At 41.1% G+C, this 14,644-nt stretch overlaps 1 protein-coding gene and 1 long non-coding RNA gene across 3 annotated transcripts in view; both read left to right on the forward strand.

Annotated features, from left to right (window-relative positions):
* Nucleotides 1–14,644, forward strand: part of TSPAN5 (tetraspanin 5) — an 83,446-nt gene that overhangs the window by 36,271 nt on the left and 32,531 nt on the right. The gene's annotated exons all lie outside the window — the stretch shown is intronic.
* On the forward strand, nt 7,222–9,749 carry LOC118166427. Its single transcript, XR_004750495.1, has 2 exons — nt 7,222–7,797; nt 8,164–9,749. It is a non-coding gene; the product is annotated as an uncharacterized LOC118166427 (long non-coding RNA).

The raw sequence follows: 14,644 nt of genomic DNA on the forward strand, positions 1-14,644 counted from the left end.
TTCCCCTCCCATTAATTGTCAGGGTGGATGGTTGTTATTGACCCTCTGTTCATTGATATTCCAAGGTGATCAAAATCAGTGTTTCTAAACCAGTGGTACAGTTGACCACGTTCCCTTTATAATGGAGAACTGCTCCTGATCTTCTAATAAATGATAGCCTATTAAAAATCAGCAATTCCAATGTTTTCAGTCCTGTCCGTCTTTCGTATGGGGACTCTGGCTGGTGCTTGTAGAAATGGGTACACAAATCTTGCAATAAAATCTCAGAGTAGATTTTTTTTGTGCACTTCTTATATGAAGTCCACTTAGGAATGAGATGTATTTTGTTCTGTATTTGATCAGTTGGTCATTCTGTAAGTTCCTTTTGTACAGCGCATTCATAAATCGTGTTGCAAAGGCACATAGTCTCTATTTGTAAGACTACATAAATACTTGTTGACTTGCTTTTGGGAGCAGCTGGAACATTTGTTTCGGTTCTTTAAAGAATTTGTGGGTTATTTATCTGTTTTGTGTCTGTGTCATGTGCTTTGACGTGTGTTGCTTGCTCTGAAAGATCAGTAGTTGGGAGTAGGACCACCTGATCAGCAGAAATTATCGCTGCTCTTCCAAATCAGTTTTCAGACACGGCTGCAAGACCTGAGGGTGCAACAGGATTGGTAGAGATCAACCAGCCAGGAATCTCTTCCAGGGCTTCTAGGCATGAGCACTCTACTATTACAGCTTGCATGTAAATGACCTTTCAGCCCAAAGGAGAGACTGCACGCCTTCCTTCAGTGCTTAGCATGTTACACTTACTGTTACATGCTTATTAACTACTTACTGTATATATCCTATAAAGAGCTTTATGGTGCGGAGACAGGCATTTCTTCTGGAAATATTTGTTGCCTTTTTCCTTGCTGGCAATTACTTGTCTGCATTTCTTAAGATGTGCTCTACACGCTCAAAAGAAGATTGATCTTAGATCACTTTCTTATCTCAGGAATTCTTATCTCAGGATTCTTATCAGCTCCTCAAGAAGAGGGAGTGAGAAAATACAGACAGAGCAAGATGATTTTGGCATTGCCAGAGCAAACTTTATGCCTATGAAAACTAGTGAGCCAAGCAAAACTGAGAACCTCAAGTAATGAATAACAAGTTAATAGTAGCTGGAGCTTTGTGGAAAAATGTAGTTATAATGAAGCCTGTAAAACAACCTCAAGAGTTTGCAGGTCTGTGTTTTGAAGATTTTTGTTCTCTAGTACTGAGACCTGAGGAAAGGCTGTGAGGGTTTCTGGTGCCATTGCTCCTTGTCAGTCAAAAGGAGTTGGGTGGTGGTGAGCTGGAGGAACAAGGCACCAATCTTTTTCTCCATAGGTAGGAAGCCCCACCAGCATTCCTGTTGTGTAGATGGAGAACAATTTTTTTGTGTGTGTGAAGAATGTGAGTCAGATAAAGCCAAAGCTGATAGAAGTTTGCTCCTGTTCTGGAATATTCTGGGAAGATGCCACTTTGTTCCTCTTAGAAGGTTCTTCAGCTTTCAGTCTTGTCTGGAAAATGCTATTTTTATCTGCACTGTTCAGGATTTTGTTGCATATTTTCATTAATGGTGGAATAACCTGAACTACGGTAGAATAATGCAAGTATCTGTATGTTTATTTTTGCTTCTATTTCTATACATAAATGGCATTGTATCACAGAAATCCCTTAGTGCTTCTTTTTTTTTTTTTTTTTTTTTTTTTCCCAAAACTGCTTTGCTTTCTTCTAGGCCGGTCTGTGGAATGTTTTTTCTTTTTTCTTTGTCAATTGTCTTCATTCAAGTGAGAGAAAAATCATGAACATGATGTTATAAATGTATCTGTAGCAGGCATCTGTCATATTTGCAAGTTATCTTTTATTTCTTTCTGGTAATTTAAATGTGACTTCCTGTAATGTAACTTTCCTAATGGAAGTGGGAGTGAAAAAAGGAATTATGGTATGAAGCAGTGACATGTTGCAAATAAAATCTGACAGTAATATTTGTGTATTTTATGTGTACTTTTAAAAAAAAATAAAACAAACCCCTCAGACTGCATTCTGTTGTTCATTTTTGGGGAATGGCTGAAGAAGGTTATGGTTTACAATGCTGATTTTATGGTGATGAATGCGACAGTTGCTGGCATTTTGCAATAGCATATTCTCTCAGATTTCTCCAGTTGGTACAGTTTGTCTCTTTTCAGCAGGAGTCGGTTCTTTCAAATAAAATAAATCTCTGCTACTACAAGGCAAACTGTATTAATATTTCTTCTACTCTAGACCATTAATATGTGGAAGGCACAAGGTTCGTGAGAAGAAGCTTATAGGTGGCAGGTAGTTGGGATGTGATTTACACGCCATGAAAATCTATTCAACAATTTTATGCCTTTGGCATACGTGATTCTTACGTGGATCTCCCCTCTGTCACAGCCTGGGGACAGAGACAGCTATACCTTCAGGAGGAGCCAGCCATCCTGGGGACACAAGTAGGATTGTCAGATTTCTCAGTGATCGTTTGCAGCACAGTAAAAAAAAAAAAAAAAAAAAGATTAGATAGGTAGATTAGAAAAGAAATTTGGCCTTAAAGAATAATGCTGAAAGTCTTGATGTGTAAAGGTTTATTATCCTCAGTGTATACTGCTAAATCTTAGTGGGGTCTTACACTAGTCTCTTCAGTTTGCACTGTTTTGTCTTAGTCACAAAACCTTTCAATACATTCAGCTTGTTCGTGCTACTAGGGCTTTCAGCTCAAACGCAAAGAATGTCTATTCATTGGAGTCGTGGGAGATGGGGTGAGAGATGGCAAAATAATTACAATGGCAGCTTGTAAGTTGGTCTATAGTAACTCCAGTTATAACTTATTTACAAGGGTTTTTTTCAGTACTTGCCTTCACAGAATTTTTAACCCTGTCCTGTAACTTGCGTCTCAGAAAAATGTAGCAAAGGTTTTGAAACCATATCAATTCCTTTTATTCTTTTGTTGATATTTGTTAACAAACAGTTTTTCTGGTCAGAATGAGGTCTTTAAAGAAAGCTTATTGAGGGGCCAGGAACAAATCATCACTCTGTGCTGGAGGGCTAAGCATATCAGGGGAAGGGGTGTGCAACTAAGCAAGGAGTTTTAGTGAGCTGAAACACAAAAAGAGAGCATAGAAGAAATAGGATCAAGGACAGGTGAGACAGTGCATAAAAGCACATCCTTTGGGCACCAGAATGCTACCAAGAAAGCCAAAGTGTAGCTGAAAAGAAAACCACTTAAGGATACAAGGCCAGGAGGAAGGGGTCTCCACAAGCATGCCAGCATCAAAAGGAGGTGGTGAGGAAGCCCGTCCCTGTTGTTGTCCAGTGGGCACCTTGTCTGCAGCTTCTCAAGGCCCGGACTCCTGGGGGACTGTGAGTGTGGCAGCAGGAAAGCAGTGGGACAGGGACCCATCAGAGGAGCTGAAATGTTTTCTTGTCCTCCTCTTAGAAAGCTGGACTTGATGTGTCGTCTGAATCCTCCTTGATTAAATTTCAGCCTTCTGCAGCTTTTGTTGTGAACACAGACCTCGGTTATTCCCTCTTTCCACAACTGTTGCAGGCTGTTACCAGTTTTCTCTCCTTTGTGTTTTTCAATAAAGATCCTAAGTCATCTCTTCACTTCTTTTTTTTAGGCCAGCAGTCATTTCTTTGCTTTCTTAGATGCCCTGAATGATTCTATGTCTCTGGACAAGTTAAGTGCCTAAAACTAGATGTAACACCCAGCTAAGCCTTACAGAGACTAAATATAGCATAAGGATTACACTGTCTTGCAGGCTATTTTGCTTCATTTATAAACTTGTATGTAAAGCTTGTATATCTAGTGAGAGCTTTTCATTGTTGACACATTCAGAAGCAGTGGATGATGGCAGATTTGCCAGAGAGGCACGCAGTTATTGTGTCCCAAATTTCAGCAGTGTTTGGTACAGGAAGAAAACTCCAGGAACCAAGGGATCCTCCTGAATAATGCGTAAATGCTAGAAATGTATTTGGGAGCCTGAAGTCCACGCAGCATTTACTTGCAATGAGCCTTAACAAGCATCAGCCATTTGAGTAATCCTGTGCTAAATGCTTTTCTGAGGAATTGCTGTGTGCTCAGTCGTTCCCTGCACCGCACTTGCCTGCCTCTGCTTTCAAGTAGCTCCTTGTACACCGTCTCCACTGACTGGATTATTTCATTCTGTCAAGATCTCTGTACTCTGTTAAAATAAACTTGAAGTCTCGTTGTAGCTGCTGTAAGAAAGCTTGATAAATGCACTGTTTTCCTTCATCCTGGTTGTTAAAAAAAATGTTGAATAGTACTGGATGTAGGAGAGGCCCCTGGAAACATCCTTGTCACATCACTCCAATTTGGCAGCGAAGGTTTGATAATTATTCACATAACTAGCAACTAGCTTTTTCTCCTCATTCCTGCTGTCCTAGTAGATTGACTAAAACCAGCCTTCCACCAAACTTCGTAGTAAAGGTGTGTTAATTCAAATTCCTGCAAAATGCTCAAGACTAGTCTTGCTGGAAATAATGGGGCCCAGAACAGGTACAACAGAACTTGTGGGTGGATATTGCCGTAAGAATAGGATTTTGACTTTGTGTGTTGATATTAATCAAAATAGTTTCAACTGCGCATTGCACAGCTGCACAGTGTCTGTGTCCTCAGGGAAACTTTTTGATCAAAATGCAGTGGGTGTCTGGTAAGTACACCTGAAGTGCACAATGGAAATTCAGTCTGGGTGTGTGAAATGGTAAGAATACTCTGCCTAACAAATCCATCAGTTTTCATTGTGTAAAGGCTACAAAGACAGCTGTCAGATTTTTTTTTTTTTTGCCTGTTATGTTTGCCCTTCTCAGAAAGGAGGAAAGGAAGCTATTATTCATTATTTGATTTGTTTCAAAGCCATTATTGATTTTGGAAAATTTGATAAGCATCTGAATAAATAGTTGTTCAATTGGTTCTTTCAAGTGGAGCAAGACTTGGCAGAAGTTTGCCTTGGTGCAGGGCAAACATGATAGAACTGGTCACCAGGAACATATGTTTTGATTCTGTAGGCTGAAAAGCAGCAGTTTAAAATCCCTTTCTTATTTTCTTTAACTAGTGATGCCCAAAAATGTCTTAAAGGACTTGGGGTGCAGCAGGGGTGGTGGTGGGATATTTAAGGAGATACTGCCTTCTGAAATTTTCAAGCTTTTCAAATTTGAGTGTTTCTTTACGTATCCAGTATTCGTCTAGCTACCCTGCCAATTTTGATGCAAAATTTTCTTTGTTGTTTTGCAATTGCTAACAGTCAATAGGAAGAAGTAGAAGTCTTTGAATGAACAGTCAATGCTTTGGAAGGAAAAGTAAAACTTTTACAAATCCCTTTCTTTGTAAGTGGTAATTATTTGTTTTCTTAAGTTGAAACCTATCCAAACAACAAAATCACTGCCAGCCCTCAAGATTAAAGAAATCTGAATTTTAGATCAAGAACATTTTACATTGAAATTGTCCTTTAAATACAGTAACTGTTGGGACTGCACAGCAAATATTTGCTATAATATATAATGAAAAGAAGTTAGTAGTAGCTGCTTAAGGCTGGTAATTTTGTATGGAAAACTCTTGGTAGATATGTCTTGCGGTTTTCATTGCTAATGATCTCAGGGAGCATTTGAGACAACAGTGCCTGGGATGGTCATTGAATGCTTCTGTGGTGGCTCTGGGGGAGCAGGTTAGAGCTAGCTGATGCTGAAAGGCTTGTGGAAACAAGTTTGCGTATTTTAGGTTTTTCCTTTGTTTGAAATAATCCGATGCAGTGAATTCAGTCTGCAGTGGAAATGAAGTGGAAGAAAGCTTTGGTTCCAAGCCTTGTTCCATGGTGGGACTTCTCCATTTCTGAGAGCTGGGTGGACATGCAAACCAGATGAGTAAATGTAGAACTAAAAAGATAATGAGTAGCTAGTACTGCTATAGGGGGAAATGCTAACAAGAATATCTGCATAATTTGGGGAGAGGGGGGTGTAAACTCTTTTGGTTTCGTGTTTTTGCTAGCATCTTGTCTGGGGCCTGTCTGCGATCTCAGCTCCTACCAGGCTGGAGATAGCTGATTTTTATTTCTGATACCTGATGATGGCTTAAAATACCACAGGAATCAGTTCTCAGTCTAGTCAGCACTTCAGATTACTTGGGCAAAGGCAAGGGCACGCAGCTTAGGGTAAACACGCTTAGTGCCCTTGCTTTCATGGGGTCCTCGGTGGCATTCCTGGGCTTCGTTGTGCTGATCCCAAATGCGTTTTAATTAGGATAGGTGAGGAGAAAAGGAGCTAGACAGCAGGAGTCATATGAACCCTTCTATCTTGCTTTTTATGTTCTTTACTTTGCTTTATTTTTTTCTTTTCTCTGTCCTTTGAGTCTCAGGCTTTTATGAAGAAAAAGACGTGTCTGGCTTTGTCAGACAAGGTAATTACATCTTTTAAACTATAGCTGTCTGCTGTGACTAAAAGATATCAAAACAGTCTTTAATGTCCTGATGCTGATGAAAATTTGCCAGGTGTGAGTTGTTGATAAGGCTCCTGTTAGGTTTATTTTCTGGCAGCATTTAAAGCAGGCCACTAGAAAAGATGGGCCCCTGCAATTCTCGTCTCCTGTATTTTTTTCCCTAAATCTTGTCGTCATGTGACAATGGTGCCACTCTGTTCCAGGGTATTTATCTCCCTTAGTCTTGCTCCAGTATTGTCTTGTAGACTTCTTAAAATCTGTCAAACAGTGGATTTTCCCCTCCCCCTCCCCATAATGTGTATGGCTTAAAACAAATGGGTGTTAGCAGTACTGCTAAAATGAAAACTTTGCAAAATGCTTTTTCACATGCTGTTTTCTTTTTCTCGTACGTTTGGTATTAAAAATGTTAGTGGAAGTGAACCAGCAATAATCTGTTGTAAAAGCCCCAACCCAGTCTCGCTGAAGTGAACAATAAGAAACCAGTGTTTCATTAACACTTTGCCCTTGCCGGGCCTGAGAAACTACATTTTTTTTTTTTTTTTTTTTGCCTGTACAATCGAGCTAGCATTGTGCTCGGCCATCAGCTTTGAGATGGGCCTTGTCCCTAAGGGTTCAGGCTATTCAGCTGACAAAAGGCGGCAGGAGAAATGGAGGGGACGTGACCTGCGCGGGGTCTCGTTGCAGGTCAATGGCAAAACCATGGCGAGAGCTCGTGTGGTGGAGCTGCGGCCTGCCAGCCGCTGCTTCCCAGGCACTCCTGATCCTCAGCTTGCCACACATGCGCCGAAGGTCGTGCTTCTCATTGACTTCTTTGTGGTGGTGCTGTCAGCTCCATTCTTTGAGCTACTTGTGTAATCTATAGCTTCGGGGCTCCCGGTCTTGTTTCTGAACTTCTTCAGAAATTTGCAGACAACTTAGAATGAGAAAATGTTGATTTATGGAAGTATCTTGCACCAGGTTGTAATAAGCGGATCATTAAGCTGTCATGGTCTATCGTGTCTGTGGGACTTAGCAGCGACCTTTAATCAGCAGATTATTGACACGACGTAGCAAGCTGTCTGGTATGGCTGTGGAAGTTCAGGACCTTAGGGAATACTAATAAAAGTTCTTGATCCAGGTTACTGCCTCTAAAAGAAAAAAAAGGCTTATGTATTTTTGCAGTTGTTTTTATTTTAAGGTCAGTGAAAGGTGAAGAAAACAGTACCTTGTACTCAAGGCCCAAAGCTTTTTATCAGCAATGTAGAATTGCACTGCTGCCAATACTCAGTTTTGCACTGTTGCCATATGTTGAAATCCTCTTTTTGATGATTTCATCTTCCAAAGTTATTTTCAGTTCCTTTGACATAGTAAGGATTTAAACACCGTGAGTGTAGTTTTAAGCATGTTTGTTTAATGCTTGTGAACCTTTACACCCATCCTGTGCATACAGGTAGGCTCTGAACCCAAGTTGCTTTTAACTGCCTGCACCTTTGCACATGTAAAACTACCGAATGCGAGCTACTCAGTGTGCTAGGTGGTCTTAGATAAAGATAGAGAATCCTCATCTGTACATCAAAACGTGTTTTGCTCATCCACCACCTCTCAATTAAAGGGATAAGAGCACCAAAATTGGAGAAACTTCGGAGCCCTGCTTTATAATGGCTGTTCCCCTGAGCCCGGTGCTTCGGGGCAGAGGTAGGCTCCTGAAGGGAGCTGGTGGAGGGGCTTGGGTAAAGAGTATGAGGCCTGGTGGCTACTTACTGCATTTCCCCTGCAGCTTCAGCAGCACTGTCTTGTCCTTGTAGCTGCCATCTTCTGTGTTTCATACCACAGTGAAAATTAAAATGTGTCTGGAAACAGCAACTCTCCGAAGAAACTGCAGCCTCGGTCCTTGATGCATGTAACTGACCATAAAAAGGAAATGCAACCAACAGAACCGACGGTGCTCGTTTGTGTTAAATTCTCTTCTTAGGATTTACAGAAAAAAGAAATTAGTCATAGGTGGAGGCTTGGTTTTGCTCGTATTGTTTGAAGTTGTTCCAAGTGTTGAGCTGCATGTGCTACTCTTATTTTGAAGGGAAATATGTTTACAATTTTTTGGCCTAATCCCCAGTTAGCTGGATTTAGCAGACAGAATTTTAATAATGAAAAGGGTTACAAATTAATACCAACAGATAATACTTCTGAATATTTTGTAAAGCATCCTAAATGCTAAATGGAACGTGGGAATATGAAAGAGCTTTATTTTTAGTTCTGTTCTTCATTCAGCCAAGCATAAATTGATTAGATACTGCACTCCTTGTCTTATAGTGTTTTTCTTTCATGTCAATTTTACCAGAACTGTAGCAGTAACTTCATAAGAGGGCTTGTCAGAGTTAATCATTTCAGCAATAGAATAAAGCAGTGATATATAATGAAATGTGTATCAAGTATTAAACGTTTTAGTGACTTCTATGGAAAAAAAAATAGTACACCTCTGAGGCCTGTTTTCTGACTTCTAAAATATATTAAAAGATCAGATTACCATCATCTGTTTATTTTTTTTATTTTTTGCTATAATGGCACCAATCTATTGCTCCTAATCCCTTTTTGTAGACATTCTGTGGGATTAAAAAGCCACACTATGCAATTTCAATAAAATGAGTGTTATTTTTTTTTTTTGGTAATTTGATGTAACAATGTACTCTATTCACTCAGCAGTAATTCAAAACGAAGAATTCCCCTTACTAATTCATTGGACATTTCCTGATCCTTATTAATTATTGTCCAGGTTGCAGCCTTCGTTTCGTGGAATGGATTTGAGCAATTGTGAGCAAATGTCACATGGCACAAATAAATTCACTTCCATTGACAGCGCTTGTTCAAAGAGTGGTCTCTGAGAAGTGGATCAGGGATAATTTCTCTTGCGTAAAACGTTGGTGGCTTTGAGCTGGTTCACGTGCTTCTGGCAAAAAGCGCTGCTGCCTAAACGGTGAGGTGATGGAAGACAGGAGGTTGCTTGTGTATAAACATTTTTGGCACTTCTTTTTTTGGAGAAGGTATTGGATCTTGGGGTAAAAGAACTTCAGGATTTTGTTTTTCTTCCTAAGCAAAACAAATAGCAGTAGCCTTGTTAAGTTAAAGATATTAAAAATAGCTGTCTTTCAACGATGTGAAAATTTATATAGAAGGGCTTCCTCATTGCCTGTTTTTAAAGGTGTGGGAGGGAGAGATGAGGAACTACTGGTTAAACTATCAAGCTTGGTAACATGACAGTTTGCAGTTTCTAATCTGCAAATTCAGGGTAAAAAAAAAACAAAACAACAAAAAACTAAAAGCTGAAATCGTGACATAAGGATACTTTAAAAAAAAAAGTATAATTTCTAATTGATAAGAAGGACTACACTGCATGTGAAGCCTGGAAGGCATTGATTGCTCATGCAGAGAACTGAAACAGCTCAGAAAACGAAGGGCATCCACGGTCTTGCTGTGGGGACTGGCAGATGTCCTGCAGGGCCTGAAGCTGATCGAGCCGCTCAGGACCAGCAGCTGGGAGCCTGCGTGCTGGTGTCTTGCCAGAGGCGTGGAGAAATGGAAGCCCATCGTTTTTTGAGGAGCAGGCCCTAGTTCCTGGCACTTTAGAGGTCACTTGTTGGCCACAGACCACCTCAGTTTTAAAAACAGATCGTTTTCAGTGAGAATTTGAATTTCATTTTGCGTGCTGTGACAGGGTGTCGCGTTCATTTCCACTCTGAAATGAGGTAGCGAGAACTTACCTGCATGCTTATTGTGCAGCTTTCCACGCTCTGTGTTGTGAGAGTGTGCTAAGAATAGCAGTTGCTTACTGTAGTGCCAATGGGACTTCTTCAGATGAGCAATTTTCAAGTTCACTGAGCACAGGAAAACAAACCAATTTGAGTTTAACTACAGTATAAATATTAGAAAGGAGTCAGACCTACAAAAACGCCCTTTAAAGAAAAAGGAAAAAAGGGAAGGGAGGGAAAATGCAAGTCTGAGATACCGGATTTTTTTTTTTTTATAGTTCCTGATTATATTTTCTCTTTTGGAGCCAGAAAAATATTCTGATCAATATGAAAAAAAATATATATTATAACAAAAATGTGCCAGTTGTTTTTTTCCTGTTTTTGGATTTACTAATATTGTGCATTAACTTACAAGACTGTATGGGAGAAGAAAACTATTGTACAAATTTTTAAGTGTGTGTATATATGAATGTGTACACATGTGATAGGTTTGTTGTCTGTATTGTTGCCTTTCCTCTGTATTTCTGGAATAGTGGAGTGGCTGGGTACCCGGGAAGTCCTTGGTGACAGCATTTGGAAGAGTGAATTAAGTAGAAAGTATATCCCCGAGCTTAAGCTGAGCTCTTAATTGTATTGCTTCTGTCAGGTGAGATTGACACACAGAGTTGCTGTCGTGTTATCTTGGCACAAACTTCCAGTGCTTTCAGCCCTGACTAAGGGTAAACTTGCATAGCAATGTGGCGAATTAGTCAAAAAGCATTTTCTTTACTGTTTGTTCCAATGTATAGAACAAGCTATCTGGGAGCTTAGGGTCCTTCTTTTTTTTTTTTTTTTTTTTTTTTCCTCCCAGTTACTGTTGATTCATATGACAGAAGTAGGAAGATTACCAGTGTCCCTGCTTAATTTGTTGTTATATTGATCAGTGAAGTTGTGCTTAGAAGGAAATCAATGCGTTTTATATATGAGTATATTCTTAGGACTCAAACCGAATCCAATTATTTTATATTTACTGGGAGGTGAGAATCGAGGAAATCCTTAAACTGATGAAAAGAGTGAATGAGTGAACTCTGTAAATGTTACATTTTTTGTTTGTTTCTTTTTTTTGTTTGTTTTTGTTTTTGTTTTTCCCTCCAGGAAAGGTGAGATCTCTAAGATGCCTTAGTTTTGCAAGGAGGTAACCATTTAAAGTAAATTGGACTAATGCATTCCGTGAAAGAATGCAAAAATATAGGTAGCTATTCTGGGAGGTGAAACCCTTCAAGCTGCAAAACTGATTGCTTGTAGTGTCAAGTGGCAAAGCAGAAGATCTGGGAAATGTTCTGATCAAAATTTGGCTTTCTGAAGAAAATATTTTTAAAGAGGAGATGCAGCAGGTGGCTTCAAATCCTGTGGCTCTATTTTTAGCTTACTGATTCTGTGATACAAATGGGTGGCTTCAGAATAAAGAACAACTTACTGGTTTACCACTATGCGTTTGTTTCTACTTCCCAATTTAACTACATTTGTGTTAATAAGTAAGTTCTTCTAAGCCGAGTACCCTGGACTTTAGCAGTAACTGGGGGAGGGTTTTCAAAAGCTTCTAGCAGTTCTCAGCTGCAATTACAGTCAGAAGGGAAAACCTGGAGAATTACGCCAGAGTTTAATGTGATCATTGTATGTGCTTTGCCTGGAGAACTAATGAAGCCAGATTTCTTCCACACTTTTTCCATCATCTAAAAAAGAATATATATTTTTTCAAACATCTTTGGTTCTGTTGTATACCTCTAGGTTGATGATAGATGCGGTGTCTTACAGGAACAGACAGTTGGCCTAGCCAGCAGCCAAACCCAATCTCTGTTAGTCACTGGAAGCGTTGCAGAGTGTGGGCTTTCTCCTTCTGCTGCTGCTTTCACAGCTCCAGCCTCCACATGGCCTCGCGTCTGATCATGAGCTCTTTGTTTGTGCACAGACGTGGCGGTGGGGAGCGCAGGGGCTCACTTCACTGAACGGGGCTTCTAAGTCCCTCTAGCGCATCCTGGGGGACGCTCGGCTTGCCTGGAGCTGTGTAGGAGAGGCACGAGTAGGAGCGCTGAGCGAGGCAGCGACAGACTAAACTGCCGGCGTGGAAAGCTACGCCACGGATTCATTGTCCTGCATCGTTACATAAACACCATACGCATCGACTACAGTGGCAGGCCAGGGAAATAAACCCACTCCTGAATTTGGGGCATATCCCTTACACACACAACTAGTTTTCCCTTCTGCTCTGAGGCAAGAGATGGCAGCGCTAATTACTACATGAACTGAAGGCAAGGCTAAAAGCTATCGGTGACGTCTCTGTCCTCACGCGCACACTGCTCTCCTTTCTCTTCCTTTTCAGTGCCCTCAGGGTGGCTGCTGTGGAGTACAGTAGCGGGATTTGGTGCGTCAGGGTAGAGGGTCAGGCAGCACCCTGCACTTGCTTGTTCCTATTTGGCAGTGACCGAATCAAGCAGAGGCCACGAGTGCAGCCAGAAGAGCGAGTCAGGGCCGAAAGCACAGCTGCAATCCCCTGGGCCCCTTCCGTGCTCCCTGCCTGGATGCGGGTCAGTACTTTCTTTGCCAGGTGTCATGGAATCGATCCGAGACTTGGATGGAGGTACATCTAAATGACACACACCGAGGAACTCCACCTGAAGCTGGAGGTGCTTTTGACCGGGTGGAAAGGGCTGGCAGCAGATCGGTGAATGAAGGTTTGGATCCAAGAGCATCCACAAGAGTGACTTTGTGTCTGGGGCAAAGCAGTGATGGGCCCAATCCTAGAAAACCCTGCACTCGGTGTTTGTATGAAACAAGCTGGGTGTTGTGCCGGTGTTGGGTGAATCAGATTCCGACTGGGTATAATCAGAATGAAAAGTCAAATTCTGAAAAGAAAAGAACTGGCAGCACCAAGAATGCTGGGGTTAGGGGAGTGAGGGGGACCCAAGTGGAACAGTCACACAAGGGGCTGTTGAGGACATGCTGCGTAATTTAAAAACAGACGAGTGAAAGAGAGAGAGGGGGGTTATCTTGTGTGCTTTTGTGTGTTTGCATTTAAATGTATGCTCACTGGGATGCCCCGTCTCCTTAGCATTGCTTAGGTTAACACACAATTAACAAACCCGCAGTTTTACGCAGTCGAGTCCAGCTACATCCGAAGTGTTACGGGCCCGTGTCCATGTGTCTCGATAGCCTGGGTTCATTTCTGCATGCTGACAGGGCACAGCACTACAGGAGCTGTAATGCACACGGTAACCTGAACAGCTGGACGCTGCTGGTGCCAGCACTGATGTGACATTTGAAAGCAGAGCCTGCAGATATTGGGTGGACTGCAGCCATACCAAACGCTTTCAGTGGTGCTGGCCACTTTAGACTTTTGTAGAGTTAGGGGAATGAGGAAAATTTATAGAAAGCATTTATATCTTTTTGAGAATGTTTTTTTAAATGTCTTAAAATCTTGTTTTGCCATTTTTCACATCCCATCACCTTGCTAGCTTGCAGACAGATGCACAGAATTCCATGGCTGTTTTCTGTCATCTTTCCAGTGAACAAGTTTTCAGCTTAGAGCAGATATTTTCTTACTTCTGAAGTATACGATACTGTGTGTGGAGAGTTAAACTCCATTCCATCTGCACGGCCCATATGTTCAGCCCTCCTACTGCTCCAGTTTGTTTGTGGTCACCTTTCTTCAGTACGAGGAGGACATGAGGTATTGGGGAAGGATTCTTGCTGATAGCTCTGCAGTGGTGGTGACAGTTTGTCACCAATTGTGCGTCGCCCAAGACCTTTTTTTCTCTCGCTCTTCCTCTGTGTAGCCCAACACAGATTAATTGCAATGTTTGTGCCGTAGGGAAGGACCAATTTGAAGGTCTCTTCCTGTCTCCTGATGTTTCGGTTCAAGTGAAGAAGTATCTAAAAATACAAGGGGAAAAAACAACTAAACCAAAACAAAAAGAGAAATGATTTAAGTTCTAAAAGATTTCTTACTTTGTAGTGGATGAACTAAGGTACAGATTAAAGGGGAAACTTGCCATTCTGACATGTTTTGAAATGGAAGAGAAATGCCTGAAATGGAAGAGAAAGCAAACAGACTGTTCTGCATTTTCTTGGGCATATTAGTCAAGACACAAATTCAGTTGTTTTTTAAAAGGAACAGGAAAAATTTGTTTGATGTTGCTTTTCCTTGCTCAGTGACATTTTTGTTCTTTGCATTTACTTCTTGACAGTTTGGAAGTGGCTTCCAAATATATGTGCTCTTAAATAAAAGCAGGGCTGAAAGCTGGAGGAACTATGTTAAGAGTGGTTTCCTCTCCAAATCCCTTTCTGGGAAAGTGTGCTGCTGCCTTTCAGGTTGTCTCCTCTCCTGCTGCCTGGGCGTTTGTCACGGTTAGTGGCTGGAAAGTAAAACCAAAATCGTTGCCTTTGGGTAAAGCTGCAGTAATGTTTTTAA

The sequence above is a fragment of the Oxyura jamaicensis genome, chromosome 4 (assembly GCF_011077185.1).
Source record: "Oxyura jamaicensis isolate SHBP4307 breed ruddy duck chromosome 4, BPBGC_Ojam_1.0, whole genome shotgun sequence".
NCBI classification, from domain to species: Eukaryota; Metazoa; Chordata; class Aves; order Anseriformes; family Anatidae; genus Oxyura; species Oxyura jamaicensis.